Source organism: Salmo salar, chromosome ssa12 (genome assembly GCF_905237065.1).
Source record: "Salmo salar chromosome ssa12, Ssal_v3.1, whole genome shotgun sequence".
Classification (NCBI taxonomy): domain Eukaryota; kingdom Metazoa; phylum Chordata; class Actinopteri; order Salmoniformes; family Salmonidae; genus Salmo; species Salmo salar.
In genome coordinates, this window is record NC_059453.1 from 83,435,142 (window position 1) to 83,454,599 (window position 19,458).

Sequence of the window (19,458 nt, forward strand, 5' to 3'; positions counted from 1 at the left end):
TGATTTACATATTTATTTTCCCTGTGCCTCAACGTTTTCTGCCTGCTCAGCAGAACGACGTTGTCGCCCCGCTATGTTGTCTCTCAAACTCCAATAAATTACTCTTCATGTAGTTCATGTGCACATGGCTTCGTCTGTGATTCAGAAAATCCCAGAATGAAGCCAAGGAATATATCAGCGGGGTTTGAGAGGGAACGTTGATCTGTGGAGCTGTAAGCGACATAATGAGTGATGACTCTTCCCCCGCCAGTCCCACCCTCTTCGTTCTCTCTCTGTTCTCTCCCTCCCTACCTCTGCTTTCTCTTTCTTGCGGTCTCTCTGCACTCACTCACTCTGCTAACCCCATACCACTACATTCACTAGCTGCTCCTCACTTAGCAAACAACACGTCTGTGGAGATTTCTGAAGAATGCATCTTGTTACTAAGATGAGTCATACTTCCTCTGGCCTTTGTGCTTATCCCTCGGAGTGGATGAATAAGAGGGGAGGGGCAGGATGGCTACAGTGTACTGCAGTGACTGGGTCTGTGCCAATGGCCCATAATGTACTTAAGCGTTAGTGTGTCGGCGATTGGGTGTGTGGTGAGGCAGATCGATGGTGCTACAGAATGGCCGAACCCAGGTGGCTGACATGACAGACAGTGGGTTATCCCCTCGTAAACTGACTGCCTGGAATCCCAGCCCCGCCACCAACCTTGGCAGGGCTACGTTAGCCTGCTGGTCCTGTCTGAACAAATGACTGCCTCAGTCTTTGGAGGACTTTGGTGTGGTGTCAACTTTGTCTAGTGCTGGAATGAAGAGATTCCTTCATAAAAGCTTGCACTGTGGTACGTTTTGTGCAACAGGCCTATACACACATCCACCAACCTGGAAGCCTAGGCTGATTTTCTTTACCACAGGGAAATTCTATTAGGCTACTGTTTAGTTTTCAACAATATGTGAAGTAGTCATTGTTGTGTAGCATATGTCAACTTTATAAAATGCTATTAGTGTGTAATTAAATAATTGGAATGACACAGTGTTGATAACGTTCAGTGTCGATCATTAGGCCCCAGTCTGTCTTCTCTGTAACAGCACTATTTGGTCTCTTGCCAGGATCAGTGACTCACAGGAGACTGAGTGACCTATTTAAGTCTTCTAGGAGTGCCAGAGAGACCTATTTATTTATATATATATTTGCAGGAGAATACAGTGTGGGTAAATATAAGTCAATTAAAATGTAGTTAAACCCATTTTTGGATCTAAGCACCTAAAGGCTGTTTCAGCATGGTAGTCACCTCGGAGGATTCCCTTCATTATCGCTGAGGCACGGATGTAATATCTCATTAGCAACAAATTATAAAATGTTATATTGGCTCTCCCTCCTGAAGCCAATTCCAGAAATGTCAGCATCTAACTCATTTTAAGCCATAATGGTACACTGTACTTTAATGATAGGGTAGAATATCTATACAATTACATATTGGGATATTATAGCTAAATGGCTAATGTTTTTGTTTTGAAAAATGCATCTGGATACAGTATCAGCTTTCTTGTTTCACCTGGATGCCTATTCCTGGCCTTCTAAGAGCATCATTTGAGGAGTGGCAGCTAGAGGACTGCAGCAGTGCTGAGGCAGGTGGTTTGTAGTGTGGACAACTGGCTACTGTTCTCAACTTTGTGGTGATCTTTCTGGTGCCGAGAGCTACTGAGGCATCACCCAAGTGGGTGTTACGCAGAGTGGAAGAGAAGTCCAGTGGCTATAAGACTCAGGCTGGTTCCCAGACTTGCCCCCTACAAGATCTTCAGCAGACACCATAATCTACCATCCTGCAACCAGCTCTCTCGGCTCAGATCTTACATTTACATTACATTTAAGTCATTTAACAGACGCTCTTATCCAGAGCGACTTACAAATTGGTGCATTCACCTTATGATATCCAGTGGGACAACCACTTTACAATAGTGCATCTAAATCTTTTAAGGGGGGGGGGGTTAGAAGGATTACTTTATCCTATCCCAGGTATTCCTTGAAGAGGTGGGGTTTCAGGTGTCTCCGGACGGTGGTGATTGACTCCGCTGTCCTGGCGTCGTGAGGGAGCTTGTTCCACCATTGGGGTGCCAGAGCAGCGAACAGTTTTGACTGGGCTGAGCGGGAACTGTGCTTCCTCAGAGGTAGGGGGGCCAGCAGGCCAGAGGTGGATGAACGCAGTGCCCTTGTTTGGGTGTAGGGCCTGATCTTGAACTGACCCTCTCCGTCTTCAGAGGTTGACCTCTGTTGGTTGACCTGTCATGATATCTTGCTTGTTTGTATTTTTGTTGCTCTTGAAGCGCTTTGAGATTCCATGAAATGTATAATAGCTGAACTATAGTGGCACTGATCATGAAGGGTAATGCACCTATAGTGCCTATGCCATCTGTCTGCCCCCCCCAATTTCCCAATCAAAGTTGGCTTTGATTGGGAAATGATGCTGTTTTCCTATGCAGACAGCTTCTCAAACTTGAATCGCTAATTGCCGTTGAATGCAGTGTCTTAGCTGCTCTTTTCCCATCTACAAGGCTCTGCTGCTTTGAAATGTCAATTTTGTTTGAGTCTGCCGCCTTCGTCTTGACACAATCGGCCCGCTCAGTCGACCCCTTGGAAACCCCCCTTCCTGGCCGCCCCAGGGTGTGTTCACTCATTTATTCAGCTTCCTGTACTGTGACGTCTTCACTTTCCTCCCTTCTGATTTCCCTCTCATTAAGATGCAGGAGGCGGAGCTGCGTTTGGTCTGAAAGCCTGTGTGCGGTAGGGGTTGATGGTCTATGTGGTAGGGGGTGATGGTCTATGTGGTAGGGGTTGATGGTCTATGTGGTAGGGGGTGATGGTCTATGTGGTAGGGGGTGATGGTCTATGCGGTAGGTGGTGACGGTCTATGTGGTAGGGGGTGATGGTCTATGTGGTAGGGGGTGACGGTCTATGTGGTAGGGGGTGATGGTCTATGTGGTAGGGGGTGATGGTCTATGTGGTAGGGGGTGATGGTCTATGTGGTAGGGGGTGATGGTCTATGTGGTAGGGGGTGATGGTCTATGTGGTAGGGGGTGATGGTCTATGTGGTAGGGGGTGATGGTCTATGTGGTAGGGGGTGATGGTCTATGTGGTAGGGGGTGATGGTCTATGCGGTAGGGGGTGATGGTCTATGCGGTAGGGGGTGATGGTCTATGCGGTAGGGGATGATGGTCTATGCGGTAGGGGGTGATGGTCTATGCGGTAGGGGTTGACGGTCTATGCGGTAGGGGGTGATGGTCTATGCGGTAGGGGGTGATGGTCTATGCGGTAGGGGGGTGATGGTCTATGCGGTAGGGGGGTGATGGTCTATGCGGTAGGGGGGTGATGGTCTATGCGGTAGGGGGTGATGGTCTATGCGGTAGGGGGTGATGGTCTATGCGGTAGGGGGTGATGGTCTATGCGGTAGGGGGGTGATGGTCTATGCGGTAGGTGGTGATGGTCTATGTGGTAGGTGGTGATGGTCTATGTGGTAGGTGGTGATGGTCTATGTGGTAGGTGGTGATGGTCTATGTGGTAGGTGGTGATGGTCTATGTGGTAGGGGTTGATGGTCTATGCGGTAGGGGGTGATGGTCTATGCGGTAGGGGGTGATGGTCTATGCGGTAGGGGGTGATGGTCTATGCGGTAGGGGGTGATGGTCTATGCGGTAGGGGGTGATGGTCTATGCGGTAGGGGGTGATGGTCTATGTGGTAGGGGGTGATGGTCTATGCGGTAGGGGGTGATGGTCTATGTGGTGATGGTCTATGTGGTAGGGGGTGATGGTCTATGTGGTAGGGGTGACGGTCTATGTGGTAGGGGGTGATGGTCTATGTGGTAGGGGGTGATGGTCTATGTGGTAGGGGGTGATGGTCTATGTGGTAGGGGGTGATGGTCTATGTGGTAGGGGGTGATGGTCTATGTGGTGATGGTCTATGTGGTAGGGGGTGATGGTCTATGTGGTAGGGGGTGATGGTCTATGTGGTAGGGGGTGATGGTCTATGCGGTAGGGGGTGATGGTCTATGCGGTAGGGGGTGATGGTCTATGCGGTAGGGGGTGATGGTCTATGCGGTAGGGGGTGATGGTCTATGCGGTAGGGGGTGATGGTCTATGCGGTAGGGGGTGATGGTCTATGCGGTAGGGGTTGATGGTCTATGCGGTAGGGGGTGATGGTCTGTGCGGTAGGGGGTGATGGTCTATGCGGTAGGGGTTGATGGTCTATGCGGTAGGGGATGATGGTCTATGTGGTAGGGGATGATGGTCTATGTGGTAGGGGATGATGGTCTATGTGGTAGGGGGTGATGGTCTATGTGGTAGGGGGTGATGGTCTATGCGGTAGGGGGTGACGGTCTATGTGGTAGGTGGTGATGGTCTATGTGGTAGGTGGTGATGGTCTATGTGGTAGGGGGTGATGGTCTATGTGGTAGGGGGTGATGGTCTATGTGGTGATGGTCTATGTGGTAGGGGTTGATGGTCTATGTGGTAGGGGTTGATGGTCTATGTGGTAGGGGTTGATGGTCTATGTGGTAGGGGTTGATGGTCTATGTGGTAGGGGTTGATGGTCTATGTGGTAGGGGTTGATGGTCTATGTGGTAGGGGGTGATGGTCTATGTGGTAGGGGGTGATGGTCTATGTGGTAGGGGGTGATGGTCTATGCGGTAGGGGGTGATGGTCTATGTGGTGATGGTCTATGTGGTAGGGGGTGATGGTCTATGTGGTGATGGTCTATGTGGTAGGGGTTGATGGTCTATGTGGTAGGGGTTGATGGTCTATGTGGTAGGGGTTGATGGTCTATGTGGTAGGGGTTGATGGTCTATGTGGTAGGGGGTGATGGTCTATGTGGTAGGGGGTGATGGTCTATGTGGTAGGGGGTGATGGTCTATGTGGTAGGGGGTGATGGTCTATGTGGTAGGGGGTGATGGTCTATGTGGTAGGGGGTGATGGTCTATGCGGTAGGGGGTGATGGTCTATGCGGTGATGGTCTATGCGGTAGGGGGTGATGGTCTATGCGGTAGGGGGTGATGGTCTATGTGGTAGGGGGTGATGGTCTATGTGGTAGGGGTGATGGTCTATGCGGTAGGGGGTGATGGTCTATGCGGTAGGGGGTGATGGTCTATGCGGTAGGGGGTGATGGTCTATGTGGTAGGTGGTGATGGTCTATGCGGTAGGGGGGTGATGGTCTATGTGGTAGGGGGTGATGGTCTATGTGGTAGGTGGTGATGGTCTATGTGGTAGGTGGTGATGGTCTATGTGGTAGGGGTTGATGGTCTATGTGGTAGGGGTTGATGGTCTATGTGGTAGGGGGTGATGGTCTATGTGGTAGGGGGTGATGGTCTATGTGGTAGGGGGTGATGGTCTATGTGGTAGGTGGTGATGGTCTATGCGGTAGGGGGTGATGGTCTATGTGGTAGGGGGGTGATGGTCTATGCGGTGATGGTCTATGCGGTAGGGGGTGATGGTCTATGTGGTAGGGGGTGATGGTCTATGTGGTAGGGGGTGATGGTCTATGTGGTAGGGGGGTGATGGTCTATGTGGTAGGGGGTGATGGTCTATGTGGTAGGGGGTGATGGTCTATGTGGTAGGGGGGTGATGGTCTATGCGGTAGGGGGTGATGGTCTATGCGGTGATGGTCTATGCGGTAGGGGGTGATGGTCTATGCGGTAGGGGGTGATGGTCTATGTGGTAGGGGGGTGATGGTCTATGTGGTAGGGGGGTGATGGTCTATGCGGTAGGGGGTGATGGTCTATGCGGTAGGGGGTGATGGTCTATGCGGTAGGGGGTGATGGTCTATGTGGTAGGTGGTGATGGTCTATGCGGTAGGGGGTGATGGTCTATGTGGTAGGGGGTGATGGTCTATGTGGTAGGTGGTGATGGTCTATGTGGTAGGTGGTGATGGTCTATGTGGTAGGGGTTGATGGTCTATGTGGTAGGGGTTGATGGTCTATGTGGTAGGGGGTGATGGTCTATGTGGTAGGGGGTGATGGTCTATGTGGTAGGGGTGATGGTCTATGTGGTAGGTGGTGATGGTCTATGCGGTAGGGGTGATGGTCTATGTGGTAGGGGGTGATGGTCTATGCGGTGATGGTCTATGCGGTAGGGGGTGATGGTCTATGTGGTAGGGGGTGATGGTCTATGCGGTGATGGTCTATGCGGTAGGGGGTGATGGTCTATGTGGTAGGGGGTGACGGTCTATGTGGTAGGTGGTGATGGTCTATGTGGTAGGGGGTGACGGTCTATGTGGTAGGGGTTGACGGTCTATGTGGTAGGGGTTGACGGTCTATGTGGTAGGGGTTGATGGTCTATGTGGTAGGGGGTGATGGTCTATGTGGTAGGGGGTGATGGTCTATGTGGTAGGGGGTGATGGTCTATGTGGTAGGGGTTGATGGTCTATGTGGTAGGTGGTGATGGTCTATGTGGTAGGGGGTGATGGTCTATGTGGTAGGGGGTGATGGTCTATGTGGTAGGGGGTGATGGTCTATGCGGTAGGGGGTGACGGTCTATGCGGTAGGGGGTGACGGTCTATGCGGTAGGGGGTGACGGTCTATGCGGTAGGGGGTGACGGTCTATGCGGTAGGGGGTGACGGTCTATGCGGTAGGGGGTGACGGTCTATGCGGTAGGGGGTGACGGTCTATGCGGTAGGGGGTGACGGTCTATGCGGTAGGGGGTGACGGTCTATGCGGTAGGGGGTGACGGTCGGTCTATGCGGTAGGGGGTGACGGTCGGTCTATGCGGTAGGGGGTGACGGTCGGTCTATGCGGTAGGGGGTGACGGTCGGTCTATGCGGTAGGGGTTGAGGGAGGGACTGTGCATGGAGACTCAATTACTTAATGTGCTCTGTAAAAACTCGCCTCACTCCTACTAAGTTCTGTAACTCACTGGCCTGATTGCTTCCTTTTTGTACAAGTCTAGCTACAGAATGTCAGTGATGTTCTGACAAAAGTGATTATGATTGAGGATGAAGAAATGAGTAGTGCCTCTTTAGCTAATACTGATTTACTACTGGGGAAAGCCGTTCCAGACCCATAATCCCCCATAGTGCTCTCTTCACATTATTCCTTCTCAGAAATGACTGGCTTTGAAACCCCCTTGTCTGCCTGATGGCTGTTCTGTGCTTAGTGTTGGCCTATTAACTCATTTTAAAGGTTCCTAGCAGTGAGGTTTTATTCATGTGGTTAGTGTTGGCCTATTAACTCATTTTAAAGGTTCCTAGCAGTGAGGTTTTATTCATGTGGTTAGTGTTGGCCTATTAACTCATTTTAAAGGTTCCTAGCAGTGAGGTTTTATTCATGTGGTTAGTGTTGGCCTATTAACTCATTTTAAAGGTTCCTAGCAGTGAGGTTTTATTCATGTGGTTAGTGTTGGCCTATTAACTCATTTTAAAGGTTCCTAGCAGTGAGGTTTTATTCATGTGGTTAGTGTTGGCCTGTTAACTCATTTTAAAGGTTCCTAGCAGTGAGGTTTTATTCATGTGGTTAGTGTTGGCCTATTAACTCATTTTAAAGGTTCCTAGCAGTGAGGTTTTATTAATGTGGTTAGTGTTGGCCTGTTAACTCATTTTAAAGGTTCCTAGCAGTGAGGTTTTATTCATGTGGTTAGTGTTGGCCTATTAACTCATTTTAAAGGTTCCTAGCAGTGAGGTTTTATTCATGTGGTTAGTGTTGGCCTATTAACTCATTTTAAAGGTTCCTAGCAGTGAGGTTTTATTCATGTGGTTAGTGTTGGCCTATTAACTCATTTTAAAGGTTCCTAGCAGTGAGGTTTTATTCATGTGGTTAGTGTTGGCCTATTAACTCATTTTAAAGGTTCCTAGCAGTGAGGTTTTATTCATGTGGTTAGTGTTGGCCTATTAACTCATTTTAAAGGTTCCTAGCAGTGAGGTTTTATTCATGTGGTTAGTGTTGGCCTATTAACTCATTTTAAAGGTTCCTAGCAGTGAGGTTTTATTCATGTGGTTAGTGTTGGCCTATTAACTCATTTTAAAGGTTCCTAGCAGTGAGGTTTTATTCATGTGGTTAGTGTTGGCCTATTAACTCATTTTAAAGGTTCCTAGCAGTGAGGTTTTATTCATGTGGTTAGTGTTGGCCTATTAACTCATTTTAAAGGTTCCTAGCAGTGAGGTTTTATTCATGTGGTTAGTGTTGGCCTATTAACTCATTTTAAAGGTTCCTAGCAGTGAGGTTTTATTCATGTGGTTAGTGTTGGCCTATTAACTCATTTTAAAGGTTCCTAGCAGTGAGGTTTTATTCATGTGGTTAGTGTTGGCCTATTCACTCATTTTAAAGGTTCCTAGCAGTGAGGTTTTATTCATGTGCTTAGTGTTGGCCTATTCACTCATTTTAAAGGTTCCTAGCAGTGAGGTTTTATTCATGTGGTTAGTGTTGGCCTATTAACTCATTTTAAAGGTTCCTAGCAGTGAGGTTTTATTCATGTGGTTAGTGTTGGCCTATTAACTCATTTTAAAGGTTCCTAGCAGTGAGGTTTTATTCATGTGGTTAGTGTTGGCCTATTAACTCATTTTAAAGGTTCCTAGCAGTGAGGTTTTATTCATGTGGTTAGTGTTGGCCTATTAACTCATTTTAAAGGTTCCTAGCAGTGAGGTTTTATTCATGTGGTTAGTGTTGGCCTATTAACTCATTTTAAAGGTTCCTTGCAGTGAGGTTTTATTCATGTGGTTAGTGTTGGCCTATTAACTCATTTTAAAGGTTCCTAGCAGTGAGGTTTTATTCATGTGCTTAGTGTTGGCCTGTTAACTCATTTTAAAGGTTCCTAGCAGTGAGGTTTTATTAATGTGCTTAGTGTTGGCCTATTAACTCATTTTAAAGGTTCCTAGCAGTGAGGTTTTATTAATGTGCTTAGTGTTGGCCTGTTCGTTTTCAGCTCTTGCTGTTTTTCAGGTTTTGCAACCCTTGTTTACATCCCTATTAGTGAGCATTTCTCCTTTGCCAAGATAATCCATCCACCTGACAGGTGTGGGATATATAGAAGCTGATTAAACGGTATGATCATTACACAAGTGCACCTTGTGCTGGGGACAATAAAAGGCCACTCTAAAATGTGCAGTTTTGTCACACAACACAATGCCACAGATGTCTCAAGTTTTGAAGGAGCGTGCATTTGGCATGCTGACTGCAGGAATGTCCACCAGAGCATAGGCCGCCATCAATGTCATTTTAGAGAATTTGGCAGTACTTCCAACAGGCCTCACAACCGCTGACCACGTGTAACCACGCCAGCCCAGGACCTCCACATCCGGCTTCTTTACCTGCGGGATCGTCTGAGACCAGCCACCTGTACAGCTGAAACTGAGGAGTATTTCAGTCTGTAATAAAGCCTTTTGTGGGGAAAAACTCATTCTGATTGGCTGGGCTTAGCTCCCCAGTGGCTGGGCTTGACTCCCAAGTGGGTGGGCCTATGCCCAGTCATGTGCATTACCATAGATTAGGGTCTAATACATTTATTTTGATTAACTGATTTCCTTATATGAACCGTTACTCAGTGAAATTATTGAAATGGATAGATATTGCGTTTTATATGTTTGTTCAGTATATTTGCCTTTTATTTCTAAACTCTGGGATAATTCAACTTTGATCCACATTTTTTTGGGCATGCATTCTACTGTAATGCTAACAAATGTAAAAAAGTCTCACTGTCTTGAGAGCCAGGAAATGTATTCAGTGAATGTAGTCTACATATAGAAGCCGTATGATCTGGCATCTCTGAGTGTGTGGCTATTTGCTAGGTGTTTGGGTCTGTGAGTGGCGTTATCATGGGGAACTGTCAATACTAATGTGAAGCTCCTGGTGTACAGACCCTGTGGGTCAGCAGTCTGGTGGCTACTGATCCTCTGCTCCTCTCTGACCCACTTTCGTCATGTGAGTCACCCCAAAGAGAAGCACCTCATATGGAGGAGGCTGAGGGGAACCAGCAATGTCTCTTTCTGAACTTTTCTTCATGATATTGTGAAATTGCAGTAAAAGGTCATTTGATTTAAAAAATAATAATAATTATGCCGTCTTGTATGCAGAATGTGTTTTTTTAGTTTGTCAGCGTACTATTCACAGCAGAGTCGACGTGTGCATCCATGCTGTTTTCTGCCAAGTAGTAACTGTGTCATCTGTCTCTAGCGTCCAAATAGTCTTGGCTACATTGTAATATGACCCCTTTGTGGAAAGGTGCGAGTCTCAGCAACACATACTGGTTGGTTGTTTTGCTCTAGGATGCCTACAGGCTCCTTGTCTGAAGGTCCCCGGTATTGGTTGAAAATGTATGGGAGTGCATATACAGACACGGTTAACTTCCAAAAAGAAGGGCTTAAATACATGTCAAAGATGAACTTACAAGACAAAGCATAAACAAAGATGCTTTCTAGGCCAGAGGCATAGAAGGCTAGGAAATGATAATTGATCATACATCCTTCTTCCATGGAATGGATACAGGATAAGAGAGAGCACAAAAGCATTTCATTTATAACGTCTGAAGGTGTAACCTTTCAACACAAAACCAACCACTATTGACCAATCAAACAATAGCAAGTTTAGAGTAACTTGACCACCAGAATGTGTTTTTTTAGTTTGTCAGCATACTATTCACACCATAGTCAATGTGTGCATGCTGTTTTCTGCCAAGTAGTAACTGTGATTGTATAGCCCAGTGTGTTGAATGGGATGGCTTTTTCATTCTCAAGTAGTAACTGTGATTGTATAGCCCAGTGTGTTGAATGGGATGGCTTTTTCATTCTCAAGTAGTAACTGTGATTGTATAGCCCAGTGTGTTGAATGGGATGGCTTTTTCATTCTCAAGTAGTAACTGTGATTGTATAGCCCAGTGTGTTGAATGGGATGGCTTTTTCATTCTCAAGTAGTAACTGTGATTGTATAGCCCAGTGTGTTGAATGGGATGGCTTTTTCATTCTCAAGTAGTAACTGTGATTGTATAGCCCAGTGTGTTGAATGGGATGGCTTTTTCATTCTCAAGTAGTATCTGTGATTGTATAGCCCAGTGTGTTGAATGGGATGGCTTTTTCATTCTCAAGTAGTAACTGTGATTGTATAGCCCAGTGTGTTGAATGGGATGGCTTTTTCATTCTCAAGTAGTAACTGTGATTGTATAGCCCAGTGTGTTGAATGGGATGGCTTTTTCATTCTCAAGTAGTAACTGTGATTGTATAGCCCAGTGTGTTGAATGGGATGGCTTTTTCATTCTCAAGTAGTAACTGTGATTGTATAGCCCAGTGTGTTGAATGGGATGGCTTTTTCATTCTCAAGTAGTAACTGTGATTGTATAGCCCAGTGTGTTGAATGGGATGGCTTTTTCATTCTCAAGTAGTAACTGTGATTGTATAGCCCAGTGTGTTGAATGGGATGGCTTTTTCATTCTCAAGTAGTAACTGTGATTGTATAGCCCAGTGTGTTGAATGGGATGGCTTTTTCATTCTCAAGTAGTAACTGTGATTGTATAGCCCAGTGTGTTGAATGGGATGGCTTTTTCATTCTCAAGTAGTAACTGTGATTGTATAGCCCAGTGTGTTGAATGGGATGGCTTTTTCATTCTCATCCATTGAATGAATTCTGTTATTTCTCATATTTCCAGCAGTATTGGCAGAGAACTTAAGGGATGGGTGTATTTATATGCATTTCATCTGTTTGAAAAGCGTTCTTTGAACATAAATGTGCATGGCGTTCAGACCTACATGTCCTCCTCATTGTTAGCATGGCTGTTTCACTTAACCTGTAGCCTAGCCTGACCACACAGTTTTACATTTAAACTAGTGAGTCATTCAACTCTCCTGCCTCCTTGTCTCTAAAGATCCCATTGTATCAATTCAACTCTGACTTTGTTAGTCAATTTGCTGTAGAAATCAATCTTCTTTACTGTGGCTCTCCTGTTCTGTGTGTGTTGTATGGCTGTGTGTGTTGTATGGCTGTGTGTTTGTGTGTGTGTTGTATGGCTGTCTGTGTGTGTGTGTTGTGTTGTGTGTGTGTGTGTGTGTGTGTGTTGTATGGCTGTGTGTGTTGTATGGCTGTGTGTGTTGTATGGCTGTGTGTTTGTGTGTGTGTTGTATGGCTGTCTGTGTGTGTTGTGTTGTGTGTGTGTGTGTGTGTGTGTGTGTGTGTGTGTTGTATGGCTGTGTGTGTGTGTTGTATGGCTGTGTGTGTGTGTGTGTGTTGTATGGCTGTGTGTGTGTGTGTGTGTTGTATGGCTGTGTGTGTGTGTGTGTTGTATGGCTGTGTGTGTGTGTGTTGTATGGCTGTGTGTGTGTGTGTTGTATGGCTGTGTGTGTGTGTGTTGTATGGCTGTGTGTGTGTGTGTTGTATGGCTGTGTGTGTGTGTGTGTTGTATGGCTGTGTGTGTGTGTGTTGTATGGCTGTGTGTGTGTGTGTGTTGTATGGCTGTGTGTGTGTGTGTGTGTTGTATGGCTGTGTGTGTGTGTGTGTGTTGTATGGCTGTGTGTGTGTGTGTTGTATGGCTGTGTGTGTGTGTGTGTTGTATGGCTGTGTGTGTGTGTGTGTTGTATGGCTGTGTGTGTGTGTGTGTGTATGGCTGTGTGTGTGTGTGTTGTATGGCTGTGTGTGTGTGTGTTGTATGGCTGTGTGTGTGTGTGTTGTATGGCTGTGTGTGTGTGTGTTGTATGGCTTGTGTGTGTGTGTGTTGTATGGCTGTGTGTGTGTGTGTTGTATGGCTGTGTGTGTGTGTGTGTTGTATGGCTGTGTGTGTGTGTGTGTGTGTTGTATGGCTGTGTGTGTGTGTGTGTGTGTTGTATGGCTGTGTGTGTGTGTGTGTGTTGTATGGCTGTGTGTGTGTGTGTGTGTTGTATGGCTGTGTGTGTGTGTGTGTGTGTTGTATGGCTGTGTGTGTTGTATGGCTGTGTGTGTGTGTGTTGTATGGCTGTGTGTGTGTGTGTGTGTGTGTGTTGTATGGCTGTGTGTGTGTGTTGTATGGCTGTGTGTGTGTGTGTGTGTGTGTGTTGTATGGCTGTGTGTGTGTGTGTGTGTGGCTGTGTGTGTGTGTGTTGTATGGCTGTGTGTATGGGGGTGTGTGTGTGTGTTGTATGGGGGTGTGTGTGTGTGTTGTATGGGGGTGTGTGTGTGTGTTGTAGGGGTGTGTGTGTGTGTGTGTGTTGTATGGCTGTGTGTGTGTGTGTGTGTGTTGTATGGCTGTGTGTGTGTGTGTGTGTGTGTTGTATGGCTGTGTGTGTGTGTGTGTGTGTGTGTGTGTGTTGTATGGCTGTGTGTGTGTGTGTGTTGTATGGCTGTGTGTGTGTGTGTGTGTTGTATGGCTGTGTGTGTGTGTGTGTGTTGTATGGCTGTGTGTGTGTGTGTGTGTTGTATGGCTGTGTGTGTGTGTGTTGTATGGCTGTGTATGTGTGTGTGTGTGTGTGTGTGTGTGTGTGTGTGTGTGTGTGTGTGGTATGGGGGTGTGTGGTATGGGGGTGTGTGGGGGTGTGTGGTATGGGGGTGTGTGTGTGTGTGTGTGTGTGTGTGTGTGTGTGTGTGTGTGTGTGTGTGTGTGTGTGTTGTATGGCTGTGTGTGTGTGTTGTGTGTGTGTGTTGTATGGCTGTGTGTGTGTGTTGTGTGTGTGTGTTGTATGGCTGTGTGTGTGTGTGTGTGTGTGTGTTGTGTGTGTGTGTGTGTGTGTGTGTGTGTGTGTTGTATGGCTGTGTGTGTGTGTGTGTTGTATGGCTGTGTGTGTGTGTGTGTGTTGTATGGCTGTGTGTGTGTGTGTGTTGTATGGCTGTGTGTGTGTGTGTGTTGTATGGCTGTGTGTGTGTGTGTGTGTTGTATGGCTGTGTGTGTGTGTGTGTTGTATGGCTGTGTGTGTGTGTGTGTTGTATGGCTGTGTGTGTGTGTGTTGTATGGCTGTGTGTGTGTGTGTTGTATGGCTGTGTGTGTGTGTGTGTGTTGTATGTGTGTGTGTATGGCTGTGTGTGTGTTGTATGGCTGTGTGTGTGTTGTATGGCTGTGTGTGTGTGTGTGTGTGTGTTGTATGGCTGTGTGTGTGTTGTATGGCTGTGTGTGTGTGTGTGTGTGTGTGTTGTATGGCTGTGTGTGTGTGTGTGTGTTTGTGTGTTTTGTATGGCTGTGTGTGTGTTGTATGGCTGTGTGTGTGTGTGTGTGTGTGTGTGTGTATGGCTGTGTGTGTTGTATGGCTGTGTGTGTGTGTGTTGTATGGCTGTGTGTGTGTGTGTGTTGTATGGCTGTGTGTGTTGTATGGCTGTGTGTGTGTGTGTGTGTTGTATGTGTGTGTGTGTTGTATGGCTGTGTGTGTGTGTGTGTTGTATGGCTGTGTGTGTGTTGTATGGCTGTGTGTGTGTTGTATGGCTGTGTGTGTGTTGTATGGCTGTGTGTGTGTTGTATGGCTGTGTGTGTGTGTGTGTGTGTTGTATGGCTGTGTGTGTGTGTGTGTGTGTGTTGTATGGCTGTGTGTGTGTGTGTGTGTGTGTGTTGTATGGCTGTGTGTGTGTGTGTGTGTTGTATGGCTGTGTGTGTGTGTGTGTGTTGTATGGCTGTGTGTGTGTGTGTGTGTGTGTTGTATGGCTTGTGTGTGTGTGTGTGTGTGTTGTATGGCTGTGTGTGTGTGTGGCTGTGTGTGTGTGTGTGTGTGTTGTATGGCTGTGTGTGTGTTGTATGGCTGTGTGTGTGTGTGTGTGTGTGTGTGTGTGTGTTGTATGGCTGTGTGTGTGTGTGTGTGTTGTATGGCTGTGTGTGTGTGTGTGTGTGTGTTGTATGGCTGTGTGTGTGTGTGTGTGTGTGTGTTGTATGGCTGTGTGTGTGTGTGTGTATGGCTGTGTGTGTGTGTGTGTGTGTGTTGTATGGCTGTGTGTGTGTGTGTGTGTGTGTGTGTGTGTGTGTGTGTGTGTGTGTGTGTGTGTGTGTGTGTGTGTGTGTGTGTGTGTGGTGTATGGCTGTGTGTGTGTGTGTGTGTGTGTGTGTGTGTGTGTGTGTGTGTGTGTTGTATGGCTGTGTGTGTGTGTTGTTGGCTGTGTGTGTGTGTGTGTGTTGTATGGCTGTGTGTGTGTGTGTGTGTTGTATGGCTGTGTGTGTGTGTGTGTGTTATATGGCTGTGTGTGTGTGTGTGTGTGTGTTGTATGGCGTGTGTGTGTGTGTGTGTGTGTGTGTTGTATGGCTGTGTGTGTGTGTGTGTATGGCTGTGTGTGTATGGCTTGTGTGTGTGTGTGTGTGTGTGTGTGTGTTGTATGGCTGTGTGTGTGTGTTGTATGGCTGTGTGTGTGTGTGTGTGTTGTATGGCTGTGTGTGTGTGTGTGTGTTGTATGGCTGTGTGTGTGTGTGTGTGTTATATGGCTGTGTGTGTGTGTGTGTGTGTGTTGTATGGCTGTGTGTGTGTGTGTGTGTGTGTGTTGTATGGCTGTGTGTGTGTGTGTGTGTGTGTGTTGTATGGCTGTGTGTGTGTGTTGTATGGCTGTGTGTGTGTGTGTTGTATGGCTGTGTGTGTGTGTGTGTGTGTTGTATGGCTGTGTGTGTGTGTGTGTGTTGTATGTCTGTGTGTGTGTGTGTGTGTGTGTGTGTTGTATGGCTGTGTGTGTGTGTGTGTGTTGTATGGCTGTGTGTGTGTGTGTGTGTTGTATGGCTGTGTGTGTGTGTGTGTGTGTTGTATGGCTTGTGTGTGTGTGTGTGTGTGTGTTGTATGGCTGTGTGTGTGTGTGTGTGTCGTATGGCTGTGTGTGTTGTATGGCTGTGTGTTGTATGGCTGTGTGTGTTGTATGGCTGTGTGTGTGTGTGTGTGTGTGTGTGTGTTGTATGGCTGTGTGTGTGTGTGTTGTATGGCTGTGTGTGTGTGTGTTGTGTGGCTGTGTGTGTGTGTGTGTTGTATGGCTGTGTGTGTGTTGTATGGCTCTGTGTGTGTGTGTGTTGTATGGCTCTGTGTGTGTTGTATGGCTGTGTGTGTGTGTGTGTGTTGTATGGCTGTGTGTGTGTTGTATGGCTGTGTGTGTTGTATGGCTGTGAGTGTGTGTGTGTGTGTGTGTGTGTTGTATGGCTGTGAGTGTGTGTGTGTGTGTGTTGTATGGCTGTGTGTGTGTGTGTGTGTTGTATGGCTGTGTGTGTGTGTGTGTGTTGTATGGCCGTGTGTGTGTGTGTGTTGTATGGCCGTGTGTGTGTGTGTGTTGTATGGCCGTGTGTGTGTGTGTGTTGTATGGCCGTGTGTGTGTGTGTGTTGTATGGCCGTGTGTGTGTGTGTGTTGTATGGCGTGTGTGTGTGTGTGTTGTATGGCTGTGTGTGTGTGTGTTGTATGGCTGTGTGTGTGTGTGTGTTGTATGGCTGTGTGTGTGTGTGTGTTGTATGGCTGTGTGTGTGTGTGTGTTGTATGGCTGTGTGTGTGTGTGTGTTGTATGGCTGTGTGTGTGTGTGTGTTGTATGGCTGTGTGTGTGTGTGTGTTGTATGGCTGTGTGTGTGTGTGTGTTGTATGGCTGTGTGTGTGTGTGTTGTATGGCTGTGTGTGTGTGTGTTGTATGGCTGTGTGTGTGTGTGTTGTATGGCTGTGTGTGTTGTATGGCTGTGTGTGTTGTATGGCTGTGTGTGTTGTATGGCTGTGTGTGTTGTATGGCTGTGTGTGTTGTATGGCTGTGTGTGTTGTATGGCTGTGTGTGTGTGTGTTGTATGGCTGTGTGTGTGTGTGTGTGTGTGTTGTATGGCTGTGTGTGTGTGTTGTATGGCTGTGTGTGTGTGTGCTGTGTGTTGTATGGCTGTGTGTGTGTGTTGTATGGCTGTGTGTGTGTGTGCTGTGTGTTGTATGGCTGTGTGTGTGTGTGTTGTATGGCTGTGTGTGTGTGTGTGTGATGTATGGCTGTGTGTGTGTGTGTGTGTGTGTGTTGTATGGCTGTGTGTGTTTTATATGGCTGTGTGTGTTGTATGGCTGTGTGTGTGTGTGTGTGTGTGTGTGTTGTATGGCTGTGTGTTGTATGGCTGTGTGTTGAATGGCTGTGTGTGTGTGTTGTATGGCTGTGTGTGTGTGTGTGTTGTATGGCTGTGTGTGTGTGTGTTGTATGGCTGTGTGTGTTGTATTGCTGTGTGTGTGTGTGTGTGTGTTGTATGGCTGTGTGTGTGTTGTATGGCTGTGTGTGTGTTGTATGGCCGTGTGTGTGTGTTGTATGGCCGTGTGTGTGTGTTGTATGGCCGTGTGTGTGTGTTGTATGGCCGTGTGTGTGTGTTGTATGGCCGTGTGTGTGTGTTGTATGGCCGTGTGTGTGTGTTGTATGGCCGTGTGTGTGTGTTGTATGGCCGTGTGTGTGTGTTGTATGGCCGTGTGTGTGTGTTGTGTGTGTGTGTGTGTGTGTGTGTGTGTGTGTGTGTGTGTGTGTTGTATGGCTGTGTGTGTGTGTGTGTTGTATGGCTGTGTGTGTGTGTGTGTTGTATGGCTGTGTGTGTGTGTTGTATGGCTGTGTGTGTTGTATGGCTGTGTGTGTGTGTGTGTTGTATGGCTGAGTGTGTGTGTGTTGTATGGCCGTGAGTGTGTGTGTGTTGTATGGCCGTGAGTGTGTGTGTGTGTTGTATGGCCGTGAGTGTGTGTGTGTGTTGTATGGCTGTGTGTGTGTGTGTGTGTGTGTGTGTGTGTGTGTGTGTGTTGTATGGCTGTGTGTGTGTTGTATGGCTGTGTGTGTGTTTGTGTGTGTTGTATGGCTGTTTGTGTGTGTTGTATGGCTTTGTGTGTGTGTGTGTTGTATGGCTTTGTGTGTGTGTGTGTTGTATGGCTTTGTGTGTGTGTGTGTGTGTTGTATGTCTTTGTGTGTGTGTGTGTTGTATGTCTTTGTGTGTGTGTGTTGTATGGCTGTGTGTGTTGTATGGCTGTGTTGTATGGCTGTGTGTGTTGTATGGCTGTGTGTGTTGTATGGCTGTGTGTGTGTTGTATGGCTGTGTGTGTGTGTGCTGTGTGTGTGCTGTGTGTGTGTGTTGTATGGCTGTGTGTGTGTTGTATGGCTGTGTGTGTGTGTGTGTGTGTGTGTGTGTGTTGTATGGCTGTGTGTGTGTGTGTGTGTGTTGTGTGTGTGTTGTATGGCTGTGTGTGTGTGTGTGTGTTGTATGGCTGTGTGTGTGTGTGTGTGTGTGTGTGTGTGTTGTATGGCTGTGTGTGTGTGTGTGTGTGTGTGTTGTATGGCTGTGTGTGTGTGTGTGTGTTGTATGGCTTGTGTGTGTGTGTGTGTGTGTGTGTGTATGGCTGTGTGTGTGTGTGTGTGTTGTATGGCGTGTGTGTGTGTGTGTTGTATGGCGTGTGTGTGTGTGTTGTATGGCTGTGTGTGTGTTGTATGGCGTGTGTGTGTGTGTTGTGTGTGTGTGTGTGTGTGTGGCTGTGTGTTGTATGGCTGTGTGTTGTATGGCTGTGTGTGTGTGTGTTGTATGGCTGTGTGTGTGTGTGTTGTATGGCTGTGTGTGTGTGTGGTGTATGGCTGTGTGTGTGTGTGGTGTATGGCTGTGTGTGTGTGTTGTATGGCTGTGTGTGTGTGTTGTATGGCTGTGTGGGGCTGTGTGTGTGTGTTGTATGGCTGTGTGTGTGTGTTGTATGGCTCTGTGTGTGTGTGTGATTTGTATGGCTGTGTGTGTGTGTGTGATTTGTATGGCTGTGTGTGTGTGTGTGTTGTATGGCTGTGTGTGTGTGTTGTATGGCTGTGTGTGTTGTATGGCTGTGTGTGTGTGTGTGTGTGTGTGTGTGTGTGTGTGTGTGTGTGTGTGTGTGTTGTATGGCTGTGTGTGTGTGTTGTATGGCTGTGTGTGTGTGTTGTATGGGTGTGTGTGTGTTGTATGGCTGTGTGTGTGTGTGTGTGTGTGTGTGTGTTGTATGGCTGTGTGTGTGTGTGTGTGTGTGTTGTATGGCTGTGTGTGTGTGTTGTATGGCTGTGTGTTGTATGGCTGTGTGTGTGTGTGTGTGTGTTGTATGGCTGTGTGTGTGTGTATGGCTGTGTGTGTGTGTGTTGTATGGCTGTGTGTGTGTGTGTGTTGTATGGCTGTGTGTGTGTGTGTGTTGTATGGCTGTGTGTGTGTGTGTGTGTGTGTGTGTGTGTGTGTGTTGTATGGCTGTGTGTGTGTGTGTGTGTGTTGTATGGCTGTGTGTGTTGTATGGCTGTGTGTGTTGTATGGCTGTGTGTGTGTGTGTTGTATGGCTGTGTGTGTTGTATGGCTGTGTGTGTGTGTGTGTTGTATGGCTGTGTGTGTGTATTTGTGTTGTATGGCTGTGTGTGTGTGTGTGTGTGTGTGTGTGTGTGTGTGTGTGTGTTGTATGGCTGTGTGTGTGTGTATTTGTGTTGTATGGCTGTGTGTGTGTGTATTTGTGTTGTATGGCTGTGTGTGTGTGTATTTGTGTTGTATGGCTGTGTGTGTGTGTTGTATGGCTGTGTGTGTGTTTGTGTGTGTGTTGTATGGCTGTGTGTGTGTGTTGTATGGCTGTGTGTGTGTGTGTGTGTGTGTGTTGTATGGCTGTGTGTGTGTGTGTGTGTGTGTGTGTG

At 47.3% G+C, this 19,458-nt stretch overlaps 1 protein-coding gene across 1 annotated transcript in view; it reads left to right on the plus strand.

Annotated features, from left to right (window-relative positions):
* Positions 1-19,458, plus strand: part of LOC106565962 (forkhead box protein J3) — a 163,130-nt gene that overhangs the window by 17,625 nt on the left and 126,047 nt on the right. The gene's annotated exons all lie outside the window — the stretch shown is intronic.